Source organism: Plasmodium relictum, assembly GCF_900005765.1.
Source record: "Plasmodium relictum strain SGS1 genome assembly, chromosome: 1".
Lineage (NCBI taxonomy): Eukaryota > Apicomplexa > Aconoidasida > Haemosporida > Plasmodiidae > Plasmodium > Plasmodium relictum.
Window position 1 is genome coordinate 710,613 of NC_041679.1, and position 11,305 is coordinate 721,917.

Genomic DNA, 11,305 nt, shown 5'->3' on the forward strand with positions numbered 1-11,305 from the left:
ATTCTTTTTTTTTGTTTTGTTTTATTATTTTAATTAAGCTTACCTCACGTACTAGTCTAGTATTAGCTAAGATTATGTTGTTATTGTAATATAAATAAATCAAACATGTTTCTTAATATTAAATAAAACAAAACAAATTTTAATCATAATATTAATTTATATTTAGTTTATATACAAAATTTGGTTAAGGAATTATAATAGCCAATGCTTATTTTTACTTTTTTGTATTATAATAATTTATATAGTAATTTTATGTGTTTTAAATAAATTTTATAAGACATGATTTTGAGTAATTAAATTTTGTTAAATAAAGTATAGTACATTATAGTTTACTTATTTCAGTTAATTATGTCAATTTAAGTTAATTTATGTCATGTGTATTCAAATACATTCAAAAAAAATTAAAATATATTTATAATTTATTTAGGTCCTTTAATTTAAACAATATGGGTTTGTTTATCTAACGGAAACTTAATGAACTTTTGGATCTTTTTTTTTTTTAAAGTTGAGGGTTATAAAAAAAAATTATAATAAAATTATTGCAGATAGCTATTTATATAAATTTATAACATTTCAATGTATGCAATACTTAAAAGTAATTTTCTTTTTAATTATAACATATATATATTTTATATAACATATTATATTTAGTTTACAAAAAAAAAAAAAAGTTTCTTAAAAATAAAAATAATATTTTTTTTTAATTTTTGTTTTATACACATATATATAAAGATATGTTCTGAAATTTGCTTTTTGTGTGTATATTTATTTATATATATTATTTAGTTTGGACGAAATTTTTATATATTATTAAAGGAATAGCTTTCTACACAGTTTTGTGTATTTCCTTTAAATTCTTATGATGAATTATTTTAATTTATAATAAAAGAGATTTGCAATGCTTTTTTCTTAAACGAATTTTGAATATACAATTTTCTTTTTTTTTTTTTTAACATTATATTTTTAAGTAACTTAACATTTCTATGTTCATCTGTATTTTTTAAAAATAACTTAAAGTTTTCTTGCAATATTTTTAAGATTTACTAAGAATAATTTTTATATTAACATATATAAAATCATAAAAAAAAAATGTGCACACATATGAAGCTCTTTCATAAAATAATATTTAAAAAAAAAAAAATATTTCTAAATATTTTATAACATATTAATATTTTTTTCTCTTTTTTGTAAATTCATATTTTTTTTAAGATGAATTAATAAGTATTTTCATTTTAATTAGTAACAAATTTTATTAAAGTATATCCCTTAATGTTTTTTATGTATATATACATCTTATAAATTTCACTTAAATTTTATATTTTCATTTTGAAAATTATTATTCTCAATTCATATATCAATTATTTTACCTTTCCTTTAATTATTGTTTGTAATTTGTAAATATATTTACTTTTTTTAATTGTTATATTTTATTTTTGATTTTCTCTTACTAAAAATATTTTTTTTCTTTAAAACGTTTTTATTTTGAAAATAAAAGAATAAATTATTAAAAGTTATAAAAAAATATAAGAAATTTTCATAAGAAAATGAAAATAATCTCTTTTATTGTGATACTTTAATTTTGATTTTTACTTTTTCAAATTAAAATTTCTTTTTCTGTTTTATTTATTTTTTATTATTGTAGTAATATAGTCTTTAACTTTTATTTAAAACTTTTACATTGCAATATTTTTTATTTCATTTTTAATTTCATTTTTAAACTTTTAAATTAAAATTTTTCAGAATTATATATATGTAAAATCTTTTTTTTTTTATTTATGAAAAAAAATTTATTTCGTTAAACATTTTATGTGTTTCAATTTTGTAAAAATAAGAATTAAAGTTATAATATTTCTATTAAAAATAAGAAAGAATGATAAATGTAAAGTTGAAAATTAATTGAATAGTTTAATTTTGATACAAAAAAAAAAGAAATTAAAATAGCATATTTAAATGAAAATTTGAATTAGTGGATAATGCTTATAAATGAAGAAATTAAAAACGAAATAAATTAGAATAAATAAAATAAAAGATTTTTATGTAATTGTCCCTTATATTTTTTTTTATTATAAAGATCACTTAATTTTATGATGCTCTCCTATATTATGAAGTATTTTAATATATTTTTTATTTAATTTTTCAATTGTTATAAAAATTTTATCATTTTACATCTTAAATTATTTTGCTTCTAAAGAATTTATGAAATAATAAAAATTAAGAAAAACGAAAAAAAAGAAATTATAAAATATATTTTCATCCTTTTTAAGGAATTTAAGAATTATCTATTTTGTTTTTAAATTTAACAAGGAATTATAATTAATTTTTAGAATTTATATATGTTATTTATATTTATTGTTATATATATGTATAAATTTTTTTGATTATTACAGTTCAAGTTTATATATTTTTATGTGATAAATTATTTTTTATTGTTAATTTAGATTTTTTTTAAATTATTAAATGTGAGAATGCGTAGTTACACGTCTTCAATATATTGGTATATGTATTTATAGGTTTTCAACTATTTAACTATATGGTAAATTTTTTTTTTTAAAAGTAAATAATATATTTTTATATTTAAGTGATGAAATATGTAAAATTTCAAGAAAATAAATACACAATAGAAAATATTTTTATTTTCTACTATATATTTTTGAATAGTATTAACAATTAGATCGTAAAAAATGTGTTATATTACTCCTTATGTATTAAAATTTGTTAAATATTTTAATTAAAAGTTGTATAATTTATTTAAATAATAGGAATTTTTGCACTTTGTTACTTATTCATTAAAAAATTTTATTATAAATATATGAAACATTGATTTATTATGTGTTTAAAATGCTTCAAGTAAAAATAGTAAATTCTTATAGATATCAGATACCAAATATGAAGTACATAATTATTTTCGATAAATCAATTTTTTATATAATATTTCTTCAAATTAGTTGTTCTATTAATAGAAGAATAGAAAAGTTTTGTTTATTATTTAAAGATGTGTTATTATAAATAAATTTGGGAAATTCATATTTAATTTTATTCTTATATATCAATAACATATGCTTTTTTGAATCATATTATTATTTAAGATAATTAAGTTTGATAAATTAAAAAAAATGACAACAAAAAATATATAGTTTAACTGTAAATAAATAAATAAATACATTAAAGGCAAAATAAATGAAATTAAATAACGTTTAACATGTATATTTTGTGTTATTTTTAATGATACTATAAAAAATAAAGTTCTAAAAATAACAAATTTAAATAAATAGTTTAATGTTATTCTAAACGTTTATAAATATTTTTTCATTATTTTATCACTTTATAGAACATTTTCTGTTACGTTTTTGTTAATATGTAATCTAAAAAATAAAATATTCATTTAAAATTTAAAATAAAATAAAAATAAATTTTTATTATAGTAAGGATGAATTATATTTTTTATTTTATTTTTTTTTTCTTTATAAGTTTTTAATAATCTTAAATATTTTGGTTTTTTTATAGAAAATGAACAATTTTTTACTTATAAAAGAATACATGTGTATATGTCTTACGAGTACTCAAAAAAAAAAAAAAATTTTTTTTAGATGTGCTTAAAAATGAGGCATAATATAAGATCAAAAATATTAAGAAAATTATATAAAAATAAAAATTAAAAGCAAAAAATAATGTTTAAATCATGTATGTTTCAAAAAAATTAATTATATGATATTTATTAATTATATATAACATATTTCATAAAATGTAAATACTTTGTTGAGAGTAGTTTTTATATTTACTATGAATTTATTGAATATAATTTAACTCCCTTGCTTAAATATCATAAAGTGTACATTATTATTTTAAAGATGAAATAAATATAAAATAAAATAACTTACAGTATTGAACTATACATATATAGTCTAGAAAAAAAAAGATTTATCACATTTTAAAAAAATTAAATGTGCTAATTATATTATGATTGTACTAAGATCTACTTTACATATAAAAAAATAGTATTTCAAAAAATAATAAATTTTCTTTTAAGTATTTGGAAATTATTTATGAATATTCAAGACATTTAATAAAAATTACAAAGGTTTAAGTATACAGTTATATTATTTATGTTTTAAAATTTTTCATTTGTCACAGTAAATATTTTTAATTAATACAACTTTAAACTTAAAAAATAAGGTAGTAATAATAAATATGGGGAATAAAGTATCTTATATAGAGTTTTCAAGATTTTACTGAAAATTGAAGTATTATTAGAAAGTAAAGAATCAATAAGTTCCTTTTACGACATGAAAAATATAAAACATCAGTTAAGTTCATTATTAACAAAAATGGAATGTAATTTCATGTTTAATATAATAAAAAATTTTGAATTAGCTAATTTATTAGAAGTACATAAAAGCTTTTATTATATATACCATCTTTTTAATCATCTTAGAAAAAAAAGTATTACTCAAAAAACCAACTAGCTTAACCAATATTTTATATTTTAGGTAATTATATTTCATAAACAATTGCCAATTTATTTATTCCTTAATAAACACTTATTTTAAATATTTATATATATACTTCTTGGATTTTTATATTCAATTTCTTCAGAATATATTTGTTAATTTACCGATCCAAAACTTTTGTGATATATTGAATAACCAAATTAATAAAGAGCATGTAGAGAAATCTCAACTAATTTTATTTTTATAAAATTACTTATTATAGATAATATATAATCCTTATACAATTACATTATATAATATAAAATAAATTATTTGTTTTATATTAAATTTAAAATCCTCTGATTAGTACTTTGTTAAATAAACATTTTATTATTTTTAATATGTTAAGAATTTGCAATAATGTTTATATAAATTAACGAAAATTATTTATTCAATATATTTGAATATTTGATAAAATAATATGCATATATTATTTTCAATCAAATATTAACTTCATTGTGTAATAAAAATTATCTCTTTTTATCGTTAACAATTCATCAATTAATTCTCACAAAAAAAAAAAAAAAAAAAATCAATATTTTTTACTCTTCTTTTTCTTTCTCTCTCTCTCTCTATGTCTTATATATTTATACACTTTCACAAAAAATAGATTGTTCTTAAAAAAAAATAATATTTTTTAGTGTCTATATTTTCTCATAAAACTTTTAGATATAACATATTTAATTGTGTTGAGAGTTCAAAAAGGATTATAATAATACTCTTTATTGAGCAATAATATATTTCATTTATGTTCTTATTGTGCTTATTTGAATAAAACTGATATATTCGTATCATGAATTTCATTATTTTAATACTACTGATTAATAAAATGGTTATTAAACTTTTTAAATTACCGAAATTCCATCATAGTGTATGCAAAAAGATTATTACATACGAATGGGTATTATATGTATATATTCAGATGCTATATAGATAATGGAGTTTCTAGGAGATAAAAACAAAAAAAAAAATTAAATAAAAATATAATTAATTTTTTTTTTTGTTTTTTTGAGACTAATTAAAAAAAATTTATAAATTAAAAGATAATTTTTTTTTGGATGTAAAATTGAAATAATTTTTTTAGCGCTAGTTATTATAGTGTGCATAATTTTGTTGATTATTAATTTATTTGTAATTAAGATTTTTGAATTAAAAATAAAATTTATTATAGAATAAGTTAATAAAGCAATTGTAGAAATATTTAAAAAATTATTACGTTGAATGTAATGTGAAATATTAAAAATGTAGAAATTATAATGAGAAAATGAATAAAAAAATTGGAGAAGTTATGAATATTTATGAAATACTATTATAAAATATATTAATAAAAAACCAAAAAATATAGGTAATCCTATTTATATTCATAAAAATAATAAAACTTATAAAGTGATAGTAATAACAATTATGATAAAATAAATTATGATATATAAGAAATAATTTAATGTTAAATTAATTAGAGATTAATATTAGGGTTTATTAACAGTTGTGTATTCATAAGTTTATTTAATGAATGAAAATAGACAATGTTGATAACATAATAAAAATATTTGAGACATTAGTTAATGATTTATTCAAAAGATATCTCTCTTCGACAAAGTTTGTTGCATTTAGTCAAAGATGGTTGAACATTCTGTTTTCTGTCAAAATATGTGTCATATTTAGTTAAAATTCATTTCGTTTAGCTTAATTTAAAAAAAAATAAAATAAAATAAATTATTTTTTTTTAATAATTTTTTTTATATATATACCTATTTATTTTTTCTTTTATTATGAATATAGGGTATATTTTTTTCATGGGAACTAAATATCCTTGAGATTATGATAAAACAATGCAGGTAATTGTTCTCATGTATTATAAGTAATAAAAATAAAGCAGTATAATATTTTTATTGAAGAGTGTTACTTTTTTTTATACTGTATCGTAGCTTATTTTATATTATACTAGCATTGCAGATTATTAATTTATATTTCAATAAATTTATTAATGAATTATGAGGTAAAAATAAATTAAAACCTTTTATTTTTGTTAAAATATATATTCGTCTATACTAAAGATTTTAGCTTAAAAAAAAATATCATGAATAGAAATAATATATTTATATTTTTTTTTTTATGCAAATTTTTTATAACTAAAATTTAGTTAAAGTTTTTAAAAACATTCTCTTTTTTCTTTTGTCATTGTAATAATGAATAAATATCGGAAGAAAAAAAAATTAGTTTATGTTTTAGTCTCATAGTGATCAATCAATGCCATTAAGTAGTAATATTAAATAAATTTTGCGTAGGATATTTAATACCTATGAGAAAGATGCACACATTAAAATACTTGCACTAAAACGAGCACATTTCTTAAATATATATTTTTTGTACTACTCTTACTAAAAAAAAAAAAAAAGAAATTATTTAAAAAATGAATGAATATTTAAATAGTAATTTTTGTTTAATTTTTTTTTTTTTACAATTTAAAAAAAATAATTTTTAAAAGAAAAATAATTTTTTTTAATTATTTTTTATTTCATGGGTAATTTAATTTTTGTTTAATGTTTTTTATTTAGTTTATATTAAAATAAATACATGTCGCATTTATTATAATAATTATGTATTGTTTAAGTTAACATTAATAATAAATAACTAATAATGTTAGTATTAATTATAATTTATTAATTGTTAATAATCTTTTATAATACTTAATATTATAATAAATAAAATAGGAAGAGATCTCTTTACATTCTCTATTAATCTGCTTGTTTGATACACTAGCAAAGCCATTGAATATCTAGATAATAAATCACATAGTAGCTTCATTGTCAATTTTTAATTTAAATAAACATAATTACTATGAATGCATACCTATATGCCTTTTTGTATACACCTAAGTTTCATCTTATCCATATTGGAAAAGTATAATAATCCTTTTATTAAGAAAATTGTATGTTAAAAAGTTCATAACTATGATAATTAAACAAATATTTTTAACTTCTTAATTATAAAAATGTAAAACACTTAATTTAAGAAAATGGTAAATCTATGCAAATACATAAAGTATTTGCTGTCATTTGCAAAATATGGTTTTCCTAAATTTGTATATAATATTTCATTTTATTACAATATAGTACATAATAACTTGCTATGATGTTTCTCAATAAAGAGTATTATAGAACTTTTTAACATTTCAATAGGATAAAAAAAAATATAACTGAAAGTTGTTCAAGCAAGGTATCTGGGAAAATATATAAACTAAAAAATGCATATCTGTATTCTAAATTCATACGCTGAAAAAAAATATTTTTTTTCATATTTTTTCTTGTAGTGTAATATATTTTTTTGAATGTACATAATAAAAAGAGATGATAAAATTTTCATCGGAAATTAGTTTTAATGAAAATAAGTGAGAACATTTTATTAATCTATATGAATTTAATCTTTACAAATTAAATAGTGTTCTAATAATAAATAGAATATTGGATTAACACCTTTTATTTAAAGAATTATAAATTTTATATGAAGTTATTCATCTTACCTTATATAAAAGAAGTGTATAAGAGTTATATATTATTTATAATAGGTAATTTTACAATAAATTAGTAGAGACTACTCTGCATTGTCTTTATTATTTTTGTTCAAAATTTCATAAAACTATTAAAACAGGCAATTAATAAACAATATGCATACAATAAATAACAATTTGTTAATAATAGGGTTAATAGACTTATATGTTTGTAAGACTATATGAAACGCATTACAAGGCATATACATGCAAATGCATAGTATACGGAAGTAACAAAAATTTAGCTAAAGTAGCAGCGATGAAATAAAACTATTTTTAAAAGACAAAATTTTTTTCATTGATTTTTTTAGTCAATTTTTTTTTTTTTTATAATGAAAAGGGAAATAAATTTTTTTAGTGATATCTCTTCATGATTGATTAATGAACTTAATAATGGATTATTTTTATACAGTAAAAAAGAAAAATATTAAATTATAATACTTTTATTTATCAGGCATATTATTACATGGAACTAAATACTTTTCTATTTTTCATTTTAAAGCTAAATTTTTGGAAATACATAATTGTAATATAAAAAAGAAAAAAAAATTAAACTCATTTCATTATAAAAAAGTAAAACACATATATTAGTAAATCATTAATCGAATAAAAAAATGAAAAATATATACATAAAAGAAAAAAGCAAATTATGATTAAAAAAGGAATAAAACAAAAAAAAAGAGAAAAAAAATATCAGATTAAAAATGTAAAATAATTTTTTTTTACATTATTATTGGTTTCCTATAATTCTAAGTAAGTTTATAATAAATTAAGAGATTAAGATTAAAGGAAAAAAGTTAATTATCTCAATTATGCGCACTTTAATATAGTTAACATAAATTAAAAACTTTGCGCAATATGAAAAAAATAATACTTTTAATAGAAATATTATGTTCTGATATTTTTATTCTCAAAAATAAGTAAATATAATTTATATTCTAAAAAAAAACTAGAAATTTTTTTTTTATTTCTTATTAATTATATAATAAATATACATTCCCAAAAAGTTAAATGAAAGTAAAAATTTTAAATATTTTTGAAAAAAATTTTGTGTGAAAGAAAAAATGTTAAAAAAAAAATATGCATTTTTTTAGAAGTTTGGATAGAATTAGTTTTATCTAGATGATCAGTTTTTACTTAAAAAAAAATTACACGTGTTAATTTTATTTACTACAATGAACTTATGTATAGAGAAAGGTTAATATATTATAATAGCAATTTCTTAAAAAAAATAGTTTATATTCCAAAAAATTTTTATAATTAAAAGAATAATTACTATAATTTATTAATTGATGGTTTCTTCAAGAAAATTTATTAAAGAACAATAAAAATTTACTCAACTTGAATAATGTTTATGAAAATAACATGAAAGACAACTTTTACTTTAAAAGATCTATGGTTGTATTTATTCATGTATATTATAAAAAAAAAATTTTTTTCAAATAGGGAACAATCATCTCAAAATAATATATTTCATTATATATACAACAAAAAAAAAAAAAAAAATCATAAACATTTTATATATATTTATGTGAATTCTTCTAAAAAAAGTTTTCATATATAGTTTTACAAATTTATTCTTAACATTTATACAACAATTTTTATATTTATTTTGTATGGTTTTTATTTTCTTCTTCTAGGGATTACATAAATTGTTCCTTAAAGATATTTGCTCATATTTTTTTCTCTTGCGTGCATCCATGATCTTTATTTAATTGCATATTTCTTTATCGCATATATTGTTTCAAAATATATATTTTATTTATTACCTTAATAGCTTTTGTAAAATGAATAGATATTGTTACTGTATAAATTCCTTTCATGTTGAGAGTAGTAATAAAAAAAAAAAAAATGATTAATGAATTAGAGATGCTATCTGGTAATTCGGCAAGTTTTGACTATCATATGTATATATAAAATAACCTCTTTAAATAAACCATTTCATTTAAATTTTTTCTTTTCAAAAAAGATCAAGTTTTGTGTATCAAAATAATTTTCAATTTATGTACTTATATAAAAAGTAAATGAAAATGTTAATGTATTGATAATCTGTTCAACTATATTCTGTAAAAATGTTAATGTATTAAAATTAAAAGTATCACAATAAATAAAATTTAAAAGTTTTTTTTTATTTTAATTGGATACATTCCTTTTTTTCTTAAAATTATACTAATATAAAAAATAATTTTATGTTAAAAAAAATAATTTAATAAAACATCAAAAGTTTTTTAACTATAAGTGTTAATAAAATAATTTATAAATTAATATATTATTATTATACTTAATCTATGTGAAATTAAAATAATTATATAATAGCCTTAAAATATAAGTCTATAATGTTATTATTTTCCTATTTTACATAGTATAAGTATTAATAAATAATATATATAGTAACCTGGTTGATCTTGCCAGTAGTCATATGCTTGTCTCAAAGATTAAGCCATGCAAGTGAAAGTATATATATATTTATTATATAGAAACTGCGAACGGCTCATTAAAACAGTTATAATCTACTTGACATTTTTTTTATAAGGATAACTACGGAAAAGCTGTAGCTAATACTTGAACGATTGTTCTTCAGTTCCCCAAAAAGGTTCTGTAGAACACGTATTTGTTAAGCCTAATAAGAAAAAAGTTATTAACTTAAGGAATTATAACAAAGAAGGAACACATAATAAAACTTTGTTTTATTTAGTGTGTATCAATCGAGTTTCTGACCTATCAGCTTTTGATGTTAGGGTATTGGCCTAACATGGCTATGACGGGTAACGGGGAATTAGAGTTCGATTCCGGAGAGGGAGCCTGAGAAATAGCTACCACATCTAAGGAAGGCAGCAGGCGCGTAAATTACCCAATTCTAAAGAAGAGAGGTAGTGACAAGAAATAACAAGGTAAGGTCAAATTTTGGCTTTGCCATTGGAATGATAGGAATTTAAAAACTTCCTAAAGTAACAATTGGAGGGCAAGTCTGGTGCCAGCAGCCGCGGTAATTCCAGCTCCAATAGCGTATATTAAAATTGTTGCAGTTAAAACGCTCGTAGTTGAATTTCAAAGAATCAATAATTAGCGAATACAATATCAGATATGTGTTAAATATAGTGCTTCGGCTTATATTTTCCACATTTCTGAATATATGTATTGTTAAAAATATAATAGGTTCTTTTATAAAAATTCTTCGTTGCTTTATGTGATGAGAATTTTTTGTTACTTTGAGTAAATTAGAGTGTTCAAAGCAGACGGTTTATAAAACAGGTAAAACTGGGTTTGAATA

The 11,305-nt window shown here is 17.8% G+C and overlaps 1 non-coding gene across 1 annotated transcript; it reads left to right on the forward strand.

Moving 5' to 3' along the window:
- Window positions 1-10,426: 10,426 nt before the first annotated feature.
- Window positions 10,427-11,305, forward strand: PRELSG_0116800 (the record flags this gene model as incomplete). Its single annotated transcript, XR_003699255.1, has 1 exon — window positions 10,427-11,305. It is a non-coding gene; the product is annotated as an 18S ribosomal RNA (ribosomal RNA).